Source organism: Hyla sarda, chromosome 11 (assembly GCF_029499605.1).
Source record: "Hyla sarda isolate aHylSar1 chromosome 11, aHylSar1.hap1, whole genome shotgun sequence".
NCBI lineage: Eukaryota > Metazoa > Chordata > Amphibia > Anura > Hylidae > Hyla > Hyla sarda.
The window spans coordinates 53,996,245-54,011,707 of NC_079199.1; positions in this window are offsets into that span (position 1 = coordinate 53,996,245).

Below are 15,463 nucleotides of genomic sequence, written 5' to 3' on the forward strand. Positions count from 1 at the left end.
GTCTTCAACCTGCGGACCTCCAGATGTTGCAAAACTACAACTCCCAGCATGCCCGGACAGCCATTGGAGTTGTAGTTTAGCAACATCTGGAGGTCCGCAGATTGAAGACCACTGCATAGGAGGTAATACTCACGTGTCTCCGTCGCTCCGGAATGTCTCTGCTGCTGGCCGGGCATCCTCGCTCTCCGTCGCCGCCATCACGTCGTTACGCACGCCGACATGATGATGAGAAAGGAGAGCGCCGGCCATACAGGGGATCCCTGAACGGAGAAGACACCGAGGAGGCAGGTAAGGTCCCTCCCGGTGTCCTGTGAGCACTAACCCGGCTATTCAGTCGGGCTGTTCGGGACCTCTGTGGTGAAATCGCGGCGGTCCCGAACAGCCGGGTTAGTGTCACTTTCGCTTCAGACGCGGCGGTCAGCTTTGATCGCCGCGTCTGAAGGGTTAATACAGGGCATCACCGCGATCGGTGATGTCCTGTATTAGCCGCGGGTCCCGGCCGTTGATGGCCGCAGGGACCGCCGCGATAGGGGTGTATTCGCCGTATACGGTGAAAAATACGGTACTTACTCAATGCTTTGTAAGATGGATCAACCACACATCATCACTCAAGGCACCTGGATAAACATGCATAAATGCATCATGATGTTAATCAGTTTTGTGCTAGCAGTGTGGCACCCCAAATGCCAGGGACAGCGGGGAAAGGTGGTATTGATAGGATGCACCTTCCCACCCCCACACTTTTGCCTCCTCCTCTTTTTGAGTTGTTCTTCCATTGTATAAGCTAATATAGATCCAAATTAGCCTGAAGAGTTTGGATGCCCCTGAAGTATTCATTTTATAACACAGCTATGTTTCTAAGTCTTTCTTTGCTTTGATACATGTACTTGATATTAAGTGGCAAAAATAAAATGTATGTTCTATATTTATTTATAAACATGCAGTCATGGGTCCTGAGTGACTTCTTGGTTGTTTTGGCCCTAGAGACCAGGAATCAAAGCCACAATATATTCAAGCAACAAAGAAAGAAAGACAGAGCACATACCACATACTTCACTGCCATGATCTCTTTATTTCTTCATGTGGGGCAGATGGTGATGGGAAATGGAGGGTGGACGAGTGTTTCGGAGGAACTTCGGGCCTGTTCCTCCGAAGCACTCGTCCATCCTCCCTTTCCCCTCACCGTCTGCCGCGCATGAAGAAATAAAGAGATCATGGCATTGAAGTATGTGGTATGTGCTCTGTCTTTCTTTCTATGTTGCTTGAAGATACAGAACTGTGATTTTTACGTGAGCACTACCATACACCGCTTAGGGGCTTTGTCCAGGTGAACTGGATCCACAAGTCTGATTGCAGCAGGGATCCACACACACAGCCAATTAACCCAAGACAATCCTTAAAGTGTACCCCAACTTTTAAAAAACTTATGAAGTGAATAGTTTTAATTGGTGGACATCCAGGTGCCAAGACCTCCAGCAACTGCTAAATCAAATAGGCAAAAGCACTCGGCTAAGCAGTATGCCCCTTTCTTTCTCTTGGCTCTCCTTGGAAAGCAGAACACATTGGCCCTGATTTACTATTGTAAACCCGACCTGTTTTGCCATGTTGTGCGCCAGATTCTGAGGCATTGCGCCAGAATTTGCACCAAAATTGAAAAAGAACCCAACCAACACTCCCTTTTGCTGAGAGAACCTAAAAAAGGGGTGTGGTCGTGAGGAAAAGGGGGCGTGTCCCCAAAATTTTTTGAAACATTTCAACATATTTACTAAGGTTTCCACAGAAAATGTGGTGGATTTGAGCCAAGGAAAACCCCACAGAGCATGTGTAAAAAAAAAAGCAAAATGTAGGAAAAAGTGCAAAATGTAGGGAAACCTTAGTAAATATCATGGGCAAATATCTGTTTGGAAAAAAAATAAAAAATAACTCCACTCTTAGTAAATCCAGGGACATGGTGTACAAAGAAGAAAAAAGAGGTACACTAATAAAGTACACAAATACTAAGTCACAAGAACTATGTATACAATCTTTATTTAAAGGGTTACTCTGCTCCTCAGCGTCCGGAACTCAATGTTCCGAACGCTGGGTGCGGGCTTTCGTGTTCACGCCCGCCCCCTTGTGACATCACGCCCCGCCCCCTCAATGAAAGTCTACACGAAAACTTGCATTGAGGGGGTGGGGCGTGACGAGTTGGCGGGCGTGAACACGGAAGCCCGCTCCCAGCATTCGGAACGTTTAGTTCCGGACGTTGGGGAGTGGAGTAACCCTTTAACAATGAAAAAGCTAGACATATCCATTTAAAAACACTTAAAATGGCTCTACCTGAACCAAGACCACAATAGGGGGGGCCTCTAAGAGCCCTCCCAGGGCGCCGGCCCCAATGATGAAGTAAAAAAAAAACAACATGGCCAGAAAAGTAAACGAACATATTAAAGTAAATCTGCTAATTCAAAACCGTTACAAAAAAGTATAATAAAATAAATACAAAACCCTCCTATGATGAAACAGAGATCAGGGTAAATGGGTAACAGATCAGGGTAAATGTAAGTGTCTGGCAGGCGCGCCCCTAAACCCTATGCATTCCGTGGCCTGTGGGCAACTTTTTCAGAGGACAATTTTCCGGGTGTCCCATGCTGGGTGTCCCAATTCATCCTCTGATTGCATCAACCTCAGAGCAAATCTCGGGCTTCAGTTGACAGATTCCCTTTTAAGGCTAGGTGCACACGGTGGAATTTCCAAGCGATATTCTGCTAAAAAATTCAGCTTGGAAATTCTGCAAATTTTAGTGCACATTATCTTCAATGAGTATTCCACTAACCCATTCACACAGTGGAATTTTATTCCGCATTCTGCTAAATTATTAGGCATGTCTTTAAATTAAGCAACATTTTGTGATATTTAAGCTCAGCTTCATCCACTTTAATGGCGCAAAGCTGCAATCTGTTATGTTTTCCAAGTTTTATGCAACTTGTTTAGTTCTATAGAAGCTGCAGAGATAAGTGGCTGTAGGCACTTTCGATGCCACTTATTTGGATAGAGCTGGAAAAGGAATATACAACCTACGTCTCCACAGAAGTGCCATTCCAGATGCCAGTAATCAATTGATCATATTTCAATATACTTTATAGAATTGTTTGTCTTTGTCAGGAGCTTTGTGTAGGTTTGTAGATTTTATGAAAATACTTCACATCAAGACAATGTAATCACAAAACACACCCAACTATCTCCTGGGCCGGGGCAAAGTGCAGCCAACTGAACCCTTGTAACTCCGCACATGGTAAATATCAATAAATTATTGAGGGATTTCAGGAAAAGTTCTGAAACATCAGCAACAATGCAAGACATTAGATATATATATATGTATATGTATATTTATATATATATATATATATATATATATATATATATATATATATATAGATTGTGATTCTCCAGCCAATTACGCAGCATCAGGAAAACAGATTTTCCAGGTTTTAAAGGGGTTAGATTGGTTTAGAAAAGCAGGCTGCTTTTTTCCAGATACAGTGCAAGTCTTGTACTCAGTTTGTTTGTGGTATTGCAGCTCAGTTCTATTGCTGTGGCTAGAGCAAAGTTTTAATACCACACACAACCTGCGGACTGGGGTTTTTAGAAAAAAATTACACATTTTCTAATGCTGGATAAGCTTTAAAGGGGTACTCCGCCCCTAGACATCTTATCCCCTATCCAAAGGATAGGGGATAAGATGTCAGATCGACGGGGTCCCGCCGCTGGGGAACCCCGCAATATAGCAAGCAGCACCCATCCTGAGATCATTCAGCACTTCCGGAAGCAGTTACAGGTGGGTGCTGCTTGCTATATTGCGGGGGTCCCCAGCAGCGGGACCCCAGCGATCTGACATCTTATCCCCTATCCTTTGGATAGGGGATAAGCTGTCTAGGGGCGGAGTACCCCTTTATAGACAAATCGATTCTACCATTATATCCTATGAGCTATATGGGCAGGATGGACATTCCATATATGCTCTGGCATGCATGCAAAGAATGAGGCCTTCAAATCTCCACAGCTGCCAGCCTGTATGCAGCCGAATGGGAAACAGGTCCTGCCTCTCTTACATTAGAATGTACGGATATGGTAATTACCATATACCCATGACTAATGTCTCACAGCTGTCTTGAAATTCCCTATTGTGGTTTTTCTTCCCAAAAATTAGACCCTATTCCAGGAAATAAGAAATATATATATATGTATAAAGAGATGTTTTTCTTGTTGCCTTCACTACAAACCAATTCTGTATTTGCTTCTCTATCTTCCAAAAACATTGCCACTCCTGTCCACAGGACATATGTTTTATTACTTCTGGAATAAAGCAGCAATGTTTTCCGTACTGCACACTACGAAATTTCAGCGGCATAGATTAAATTATTCTGCTGAAAGAATGTTCTTGCTCTTTCTTTTGGCAGAATACCACACGGAATACATTGCAGTATATGGGGCCCAGCAATGTCTGCCCAGAGATTCAACAGTCTGAACCTAGCCTTAACCCCTTCAGGACGGAGCCCATTTTGGCCTTAAGGACCGGAGCGTTTTTTGCACATCTGACCACTGTCACTTTAAACATTAATAACTCTGGAATGCTTTAGTTATCATTCTGATTCCGAGATTGTTTTTTCGTCACATATTCTACTTTAACATAGTGGTAAATTTTTGTCGATACTTGCATCCTTTCTTGGTGAAAAATCCGTAAATTTGATGAAAAATTTGAAAATTTTGCATTTTTCTAACTTTGAAGCTCTCTGCTTGTAAGGAAAATGGATATTACGAATACATTTTTTTTTGGTTCACATATACAATATGTCTACTTTATGTTTGCATCATAAAATTGATGAGTTTTTACTTTTGGAAGACACCAGAGGGCTTCAAAGTTCAGCAGCAATTTTCCGATTTTTCACAAAATTTTCAAACTCAGTATTTTTCAGGGACCAGTTCAGGTTTGAAGTGGATTTGAAGGGTCTTCATATTAGAAATACCCCATAAATGACCCCATTATAAAAACTACACCCCCCAAAGTATTCAAAATGACATTCAGTCAGCGTTTTTACCCTTTAGGTGTTTCACACGAATAGCAGCAAAGTGAAGGAGAAAATTCACAATCTTCATTTTTTACACTCACATGTTCTTGTAGACCCAATTTTAGAATTTTTACAAGGGGTAAAAGGACAAAATTTTTACTTGTGTTTGTAGCCCAATTTCTCTCGAGTAAGCACATACCTCATATGTCTATGTAAAGTGTTCGGCGGGCGCAGTAGAGGGCTCAGAACTAAGGAGCGACAAGGGGATTTTGGAGAGTATGTTTTTCTGAAATGGTTTTTGGGGGGCATGTTACCTTTAGGAAGCCCTTATGGTGCCAGAACAGCAAAAAAAAAACCACATGGCATACCATTTTGGAAACTAGACCCCTCGGGGAATGTAACATGGGATAAAGTGAACCTTAATACCCCACAGGTGTTTCACGACTTTTGCAAATGTAAAAAATAAAAATAAAAATTTACCTAAAATGCTTGTTTTCCCAAAAAAAATTTATTTTTAAAAAGGGTAATAGCAGAAAATACCCCTAAAAATTTGAAGCCCAATTTCTCCCGATTCAGAAAACACCCCATATGGGGGTGAAAAGTGCTCTGCTGGCGCACTACAGGTCTCGGAAGAGAAGGAGTCACATTTGGCTTTTTGAACGCAAATTTTTCTCTGGGGGCATGCCGCATTTAGGAAGCCCCTATGGTGCCAGGACAGCAAAAAAAAAAACACATGGCATACCATTTTGGAAACTAGAACCCTCGCTCGGGGAACGTAACAAGGGGTTAAGTGAACCTTTATACCCCACAGGTGTTTCACGACTTTTGCATATGTAAAAAAAAAATTTTTTTTTTACCTAAAATGCTTGTTTTCCCAAAAATGTTACATTTTTAAAAAGGGTAAAAGCAGAAAATACCCCCCAAAATTTGTAACACAATTTCTCCCGAGTACGGCGATACCCCATATGTGACCCTAAACTGTTGCCTTGAAATACGACAGGGCTCCAAAGTGAGAGCGCCATGCGCATTTGAGGCCTAAATTAGGGATTGCATAAGGGTGGACATAGGGGTATTCTACGCCAGTGATTCCCAAACAGGGTGCCTCCAGCTGTTGCAAAACTCCCAGCATGCCTGGACAGTCAACGGCTGTCCGACAATACTGGGAGTTGTTTTGCAACAGCTGGAGGCTCCGTTCTGGAAACAGTGGCGTACCAGACGTTTTTCATTTTTATTGGGGAGGGGAGGGGGGCTGTGTAGGGGTATGTGTATATGTAGTGTTTTTTACTTTTTATTTTATTTTTTGTGTTAGTGTAGTGTAGTGTTTTTAGGGTACAGTCGCACGGGCGGGGGTTCACAGTAGTTTCTTGCTGGCAATTTGAGCTGCAGCAGAAAGTTTGCCGCAACTCAAATTTGCAGCCAGATACTTACTGTAATCCTCCGCCCATGTGAGTGTACCCTGTACGTTCACATTGGGGGGGGGGGGGACATCCAGCTGTTGCATAACTACAACTCCCAGCATGCCCGTTGGCTGTCGGTGACTGCTGAGAGTTGCAGTTTTGCAACAACTGTAGGCACACTGGTTATGTATCACTGAGTTTGTGACCTAACTCAGTGTTTCACAACCAGTGTGCCTCCAGCTGTTGCAAAACTACAACTCCCAGCATGTACGGTGCATGGTGTACGGTGACTGCTGAGAGTTGTAGTTTGCAACAGCTGGAGGCACACCGGTCGTGAAACACTGAGTTAGGTAAAAAAAAAAAAATGAGTTTCACAACCAGTGTGCCTTCAGCTGTTGCAAAACTACAACTCTCAGCAGTCACCGACAGCCAACGGGCATGCTGGGAGTTGTAGTTATGCAACCAGCAGATGCACCACTACAACTCCCAGCATGCACTTTAGCTGTTTGTGCAAGCTGGGAGTTGTAGTTATACAACAGCTGAAGGTACACTTTTCCATAGAAAGAATGTGCCTCCAGCTGTTGCAAAACCATAAGTCCCAGCATGCCCATAAGGGAATGCTGGGAGTTGTGGTGGTCTGCCTCATGCTGTTGCATAACTACAGCTCCCAGCGTGCCCTTTTTGCATGCTGGGAGCTGTTGCTAAGCAACAGCAGGAGGCTGTCACTCACCTCCAACGATCCAGGCGCTGCAGGTCAGTCCCGCCGCCGCAGCTGCTCCTGGGGCCCCGATCCCAACAGGGGCGCCGGGGATCGGGGTCCCCAGCACCCGGGGTGCACGTCCCGCACCCGCTCACGTCCTCCAGAAGAGGGGCGGAGCGGGTGCGGGAGTGACACCCGCAGCAGGCGCCCTGATTGGTCGGCCGGTAATCCGGCCGACGAATCAGGGCGATCGTGAGGTGGCACCAGTGCCACCTCACCCCTGCAGGCTCTGGCTGTTCGGGGCCGTCAGAGACGGCCCCGAACAGCCAGTAATTGCGGGTCATCGGGTCACTGGAGACCCGATTGACCCGGAATCACCGCAGATCGCTGGACTGAATTGTCCAGCGATCTGCGGCGATCGCCGACATGGGGGGGCATAATGACCCCCCTGGGCGATATGCCGGGATGCCTGCTGAACGATTTCAGCAGGCATCCGGCTCCGGTCCCCAACCGGCTAGCGGTGGGTGCCGGAATTCCCACGGGCGTATGGATACGCCCTCGGTCCTTAAGGACTCGGGATGCAGGGCGTATCCATACGCCCTATGTCCTGAAGAGGTTAAAGGGGTACTCCGGTTAAAGACTTTTTTTAAATCAACTGGTGCCAGAAAGTTAAACAGAAAGTTAAACAGATTTGTAAATTACTTCTATTAAAAAAATCTTAATTCTTCCTGTACTTATTATCTGCTGAATACTACAGTGGAAATTCTTTTCCATTTGAAACACAGAGCTGTCTGCTGACATCACGAGCACAGTGCTCTCTGCTGACATCTCTGTCCATTTTAGGAACTTTAGAGAGCACTGTGCTCATGATGTCAGCAGACAGCTCTGTGTTTCAAAAAGAAAATAATTTCCGCTGTAGTATTCAGCAGCTAATAAGTACAGGAAGGATTAAGATTTTTTAATAGAAGTAATCTACAAATCTGTTTAACTTTCTGGCACCAGTTGATAAAAAAAAAAAAAAAAAGTTTTTCACCGGAGTACCCCTATAATGCAGCATTTCCCAATCTGTGGCGCTTCTGCCATAGCAAAACTGCAACTCGAATGCCCTGACAGCTGGAGACACAATAAAATTGTAAAAATTAGGGAGAGCTACTAGCTGAGACAATTTGATCAATAAAAGGTATAGAAAATATATACACTACTCGAAAAAATAAAAGGAACACTGAATGAACTAATCGTATGAAATACTTTCATCTTTACATAGTTGAATGTGCTGACAAAATCACACAAAAATGATCGATGGAAATCAAATTTATCAAGCCATGGAGGTCTGGATATGGAGTCACACTCAAAATCAAAGTGGAAAAACCACACTACAGGCGGATCCAACTTTGATGTAATGTCCTTAAAACAAGTCAAAATGAAGCTCAGTAGTGTGTGTGGCCTCCACGTGCCCATATGACCTCCCTAGAACATCTGGGCATGCTCCAGATGAGATGGCGGATGGTCTCCTGAGGGATGTCCTCACAGATCTGGACTAAAGCATCCACCAACTCCTGGAAAGTCTGTGATGCAACGTGCCATCAATGCCTTCCTCTTGCCGGAACTGCTGAAACACTCCAGCCACATGAGGTCTAGCATTGTCTTGCATTAGGAGGAACCCAAGGCAAACCACATAAGCATATGGTCTCACAAGGGGTCTGAGAAACTTATCTCTGTACATAATGGCAGTCAGGCTACCTCTGGAAAGCACATGGAAGGCTGTGTTGCCCCCCCAAAGAAATGCCACCCCACACCATTACTGATCCACCGCCAAACCGGTCATGCTGGAAGATGTTGCAGCCAGCAGAAAATTCTCCACGGTGTCTCCAGACTCTGTTACATATGCTCAGTGAGAACCTGCTTTCATCTGTGAAGAGGACAGGATGCCAGTGGCAAATTTGCCAATCTTGGTGTTCTCTGGCAAATGCCAAATGTCCTGCACGGTGTTGGGCTCTTAGCACAACACCCACCTGTGGAAATCGTGCCCTCATACCACCCTCATGGAGTCTGTTTCTGACCATTTGAGTGGACACATGCACATTTGTGGCCTGCTGGAGATAATTTTGCAAGGCTCTGGCAGTGCTCCTCCTTGCACAAAGGCGGAGGTAGCGGTCCTGCTGCTGGGTTGTTGCCCTCCTACGGCCTCCTCCACGTCTCCTGATGTACTGGCCTGTCTACTGGTAGCGCCTCCATGCTCTGGACACTATGCTGACAGACACAGCAAACCTTTTTGCCACAGCTCGCATTGATGTGCCATCCTGGATTAGCTGCACTACTTGAGCCACTTGTGTGGATTGTAGACTCCATCTCATGCTTCCACTAGAGTGAAAGCACCGCCAGCCTTCAAAAGTGACCAAAACATCAGCCAGAAAGCATAGGAACTGAGAAGTGATCTGTGGTCACCACCTGCAGAACCACTCCTTTATTGAGGGTGTCTTGCTAATTGCCTATAATTTCCACCTGTTGTCTGTTCCATTTGTACAACAGCATGTGAAATTGATTGTCAATCAGTGTTGCTTCCTGAGTGAACGGTGTCATTTCACAGAAGTGTCATTGACTTGGGGTTACATTGTGTTACTTAAGTGTTCCCTTTACTTTTTTTGAGCAGTGATACTGTATATGATGATTGTGACTCACCCGGTGCATGCAGCAAACCCCCAATGATTAAGGATTCACCACAGACACCCTGGAGTCACGTTAACATATAGTATTTGAACTATCCTCCACTGAAAGGCATATCCAATCGCAACCAACTGGAGAGCGCAAAAATAGGATAAGGAGAGATCCAGGTAAAGCCATAGATAATAGCCAATATAGAAAGAAAAACATATATACCAGTGCTCAGATGATTAATAGTTTGGGCATAACCTTCACTTACTCCACAGTGGAGGGATGCAACCACAACTCTGCATACCCCCCTCCAAATAGGCGTTTCCCTTAGACACCAGATTCTAAATATGGCGTCCACCACGGCACCAAGGAACTGGCTCCAGTCAATCCAAAGTAAATATATTCATAATTTATTGCGACGCGTTTCTGAGGTAAAAATTGGCTTCTGCCACCTCCTTCATCAATTAATGCTGGTTAAGAATTTGGTGTCTATGTGAAACGCCTACTTGGAGGGGGGTATGCGGAGTTGTGGTTGCATCCCCCCACTGTGGAGCAAGTGAAGGTTAACTTTATAAAGCGAATTTTATGCCCAAACTATCAATCCTCTGAGCCCTGGTATATATGTTTTTCTTTCTATATTGTTGGACAGCTGGAGAGGCACAGATTGGGAAACTTTGTCTAAATGGAAGACTATCCAGCTGATGAATTAATATGGCATTGTTTCTTCCATGCAACTATCTAGAACTATGTGTCAGCTTTTCGCCATGCTTTACTTTGCAAGAAAACACCGTATAAATAAAGCTACTCTTAATGTATCTACCCCAAGGCCTGATTTAGATGCAGAGCTATAATGGAAAGGACATTGCGGGGAGATTTATCAAAACCTGTGCTGAGGAAGAGTGGTGCAGTTGCCCATAGCAACCAATCAGATTGCTTCTTTCATTTTCCACAGGCCTCTAAAGAGGCCTGTGGAAAATGAAAGAAGCAACCTGATTGGTTGCTATGGGCAACTGCACCACTCTTCCTCTGCACAGGTTTTGATAAATCTCCCCCATTGTGATCACATGCATAATACACTGCTAAAAAAAAAATAAAGGGAACACTTACATAGCTACATAGTTAGTATGGTAGAAAAAAGACAAATGTCCATCAAGTTCAACCAACTTAAACAACACAATGTAACTCCAAGTCAATGACACTTCTGTGAAATGACACCGTTCACTCAGGAAGCAACACTGATTGACAATCCATTTCACATGCTGTTGTGCAAATAGAACAGACAACAGGTGGAAATTATAGGCAATTAGCAAGACACCCCCAATAAAGAAGTGGTTCTGCAGGTGGTGACCACAGACCACTTCTCAATTCCTATGCTTCCTGGCTGATGTTTTGGTCACTTTCGAATGCTGGCGGTGCTTTCACTCTAGTGGTAGCATGAGGTGGAGTCTACAACCCACACAAGTGGCTCAGGTAGTGCAGCTCATCCAGGATGGCACATCAATGCGAACTGAGGCAAGAAGGTTTGTTGTGTCTTTCAGCGTAGTGTCAAGAGCATGGGGGCACTACCAGGAGACAGGCCAGTTATCAGGACCGCTACCTCCACCTTTGTGCAAGGAGGAGCAGGAGGAGCACTGCCAGAGCCCTGCAAAATGACCTCCTGCAGGCCACAAATGTGCATGTGTCCACTCAGATGGTCAGAAATAGACTCCATGAGGGTGGTATGAGAGCCCGACGTCCACAGGTGGGGGTTGTGCTTACAGCCCAACACCGTGCAGGACGTTTGGCATTTGCCAGAAAACACCAAGATTGTCAAATTTCCCACTGGTGCCCTGTGCTCTTCACAGATGAAAGCAGGTTCATACTGAGCACATGTGACTGACATGAAAGTCTGGAGACGCCATGGAGAACGTTCTGCTGCCTGCAACATCCTCCAGCATGACCGGTTTGGCAGTGGGTCAGTAATGGTGTGGGGTGGCATTTCTTTGGGGGACCGCACAGCCCTCCATGTGCTTGCCAGAGGTAGCCCAACTGCCTTTAGGTTCTGAGATGAGATTCTCAAACACTTTGTGAAACCATATGCTTATGCGGTTGGGTTTTGAGTTCCTCCTAATGCAAGACCTGTGGCAGCAGTTCCTGCAAGAGGAAGGGATTGCTGCTATGGACTGGCCCGCCATTCCGCAGACCTGAATCCAATTGAGCACATCTGGGACATCTCTCTCCATCCACCAACACCAGGTTGCACCACAGACTGTCCAAAAGTTGGCGGATGCTTTAGTCCAGGTCTGGGAGGACATCCCTCAGGAGACCATCCGCCCCCTCATCAGGAGCATGCCCAGGTGTTGTAGGGAGGTCATGCGGGCACGTGGCGGCCACACACACTACTGAGCCTCATTTTGACTTGTTTTAAGGACATTACATCAAAGTTGGATCAGCCTGTAGTGTGGTTTTTCCACTTTGATTTTGAGTGTGACTCCATATCCAGACCTCCATGGGTTGATAAATTTGATTTCCATTGATAATTTGTGTGTGATTTTGTTGTCAGCACATTCAACTATGTAAAGACGAAAGTAGTTCATAGGATTAGTTCATTCATTCAGATCTAGGATGTGTTATCTTAGTGTTCCCTTTATTTTTTTGAGCAGTGTAATCCTGGTTTATATAACAGTGCCCGGTCAGGTAAAGCCTCTTCCTTCCATTGCATAACCAGCTTTTTACAGCCAGATCTTCATCTCTATATTTAATGTGTTCCGGTCTCTTCATCTCCCATTACACAACAGCCTCATTTTAATTCCTGAAAAGTAGCTGGAACAGAGAAGAGATCAGTTGTAACTCACTGAAATACTAAAGAAATGCTAAGTTCCCATCCCCTTTGATTAATGATCAAAGATTCTACAAAATCATTGTGTATAATTCTATTTATGTTCCATGTACATCTTACAATAAAATAAAACTGCTCTTAACAATGCACTATTAGGCCTTGGAGCACTTTGATGAGATTCAGATGTTAGAAGAGGCTGTAGCGAGTGACATTCCGGTTATTGTGTCAGAGGATCTGTCACATGTATGGCCATTATCAGTGACGTTATTTGGGTATAATTTTATCAGAGAAGACATTTTCAGGCCTGCAAGAATATTTTTTGCAGTAATAGGAAGCATAATACTGGTCTATAATCTGTTTACAGGCCTGGTTTACATGTAATTTCATACTGATTTTCTTTGAACATTTTTCTTGCCTGTATTTAAAAAAAATTCTCTGACTTTTTTTGTCTTCAGTATTATAGCTGCAGCACCTAAACAGATATTGAACTGTACTTATAGGAAAATTCCGCTACTTAAAGGGTACCTCTCATCAAAAAAACTTGATATATTATAGATTAATGTATGCAGAATATCTTCACAATTGCAGGCTATTAAAAAATATGCTTCTTTCTACTTAATTTTCCACTTTGAAGAAATGACCACTAGGGGTCTCCCTACCAGTCCTGGCAGCAAGCATTTCAGACTCATGCTGGAGTCCTAAACACTACGAGCTGCCAGTCTGCTTTGTTCACAGCCTGTTTGGCTGTGAACAAAGCAGGCTGGCAGCTCTGAGTGTTTAGGACTCCAGCATGAGTCAGAAATGCTTGCTGACAGGACTGATCGGGAAAAATACAATAGAAAGAAGCATATTTTTCATTAACATGCTATTGGAAAGTTATTCAACATTCATTAATCTAAAATATATCAAAAGTTTATTTGATGAGAGGTACCCTTTAACAACTTATCCTAGGATAGGCGATAAGTGTCTGATCATGAGGGGTCTGATCACTGGGACCCTCTTGATCTACTACTACTAGACCCACCGATCCCTGCATGGAGAGGTGGTTGACATGTCCTCCATGAATCTCTATGGGAGAGCCGGAGATACACAAGCACTGTGTCTCAGGCTGTCTTGTACAGATGCATGGATCGCCTCTCCATGCATGGAGCAGTGGGTGCTCCCTACATATGGGCAGGAGATCACGGGGGTCCCAGTGGTTGGACCTCCCACAATCAGACACTTAACCACTATTAAGGAAACAAAGAAACGAATATACACAGTTTCAATTTAAGTTTTTTTTTTTTCTGTATTAGGTTTGCATATTTCTTCATCAGAAAGTGGGAGTAGAGCTCACTGGAGGAAAGTGGAAACATCTCTCCGTACAAGCCACGTACATGGATGTAGCAGTGCAAACAAATGAAATGGAAATTACAAATCCCTTGCTACCCTAGGCAGAGACTTTAGTGATAACTGATGTCTGTATTGTAAGGTTAGTTTGACTAGTATGCTGGTGTATGTGATATATGCATCCATAGCCTCCATTACCAGTTCGGGTGGTATGTCTTAGGGTTTGCTGTATGGAATAGCACAGTCAGTAAGGCATTTTCATAGCGCTGCAAACAATAGTTCTATCTTGTAATTTATTAAAAAGTAGCAAATAATAACTGTCCAAAACCGGCTAACACGAAAATACCTGCAAACATGGAAAAAAAAAAATGCATAAATACGCAGTCATACCCCCCCCCCTTTTAGCGTGTACAACAGGATCTTTCCCAAGGAACCTTTCCCAACACTAAACAGAAGTGAACCTATCCGTAGACAGTAGATCAGTGTTTCCCCAACAGGGTGCCGCCCAGACTGCCAAAGGCTGGGAGTTGTAGTTTTGCAACAGCTGAAGGCACCCTGGTTGGGAAACACTGCAGTAAAGATACACACATGTTCCAGTGAAAATGTGATTCCCCTCTACATGCACAGGGTCTCCCTGGTCATAAAGGACTGCGGATTACAAAAACATGTTCCAGAATAGAGGAAAAGTAATGAATATTCATCTCTACAGATCCTTTCCTGCCTGTAAAAAGTATAGTACTAGTGGAAGTTGTTCCGCTATTACATGGACGCTGTGAATTTCTCAGGCTGGAGAAAGAGTTCCTGCTTCAAAGTTTAACAAATCGCCAGGAGCACAGTGCTGCCATACGGTATATACTTAAATGGAGAAACCCCATCCTAGAATGATACCATATGAGGCTATCGTGCAAGTCCTGACTTCACTCACTAAATAAGGAAGGATAGATGCTAAGTGATCTGCCTACAGCTACATCTTTAGAGTACGGAGAAGAATGAATGAGTAGCACAGTTATATGCACAGTACTGTATAGTGTATACAGTTCAATACAGTACTGTATCTTATTAACTTTGTGCCTGCAAGTAATTCACCCACAAACATAACCAAATAAAGGTACGTTCTAAAAAAAAATAAAAAAAGCCCAATAGGAAAGCAGGTGGGACAAGTGAACAAGGAGTGGGAGGGTAACTGCTGTGACTACTGGGGAGGTGGTTAGAAAAGAAGAGAGTAGAGTAGGAGGTCATACATGCTTTGACTAGTAAGGGTAAAGAGAAGAGTAGGCATGCTGTGACTAATGGGGAAATAGGAGATCATTCCTGCTGTGACTAATGGGGTGGTAGACAGGAGAGCAGGCTTCCTGTGAATAAGGAGGAGCTAAAGAGGAGAGTAGCCCTGCTGTAACTAATAGGGGGAGGAAAGTGACTGGAGAGTAATCTATAGGCCACTGCATTTAGTAGTAGTTTAATAGTAAAAGCTAAGTGAGGGGCAAAGATGTTTGCATCATGGAGAAAAAAGTCTGAACTA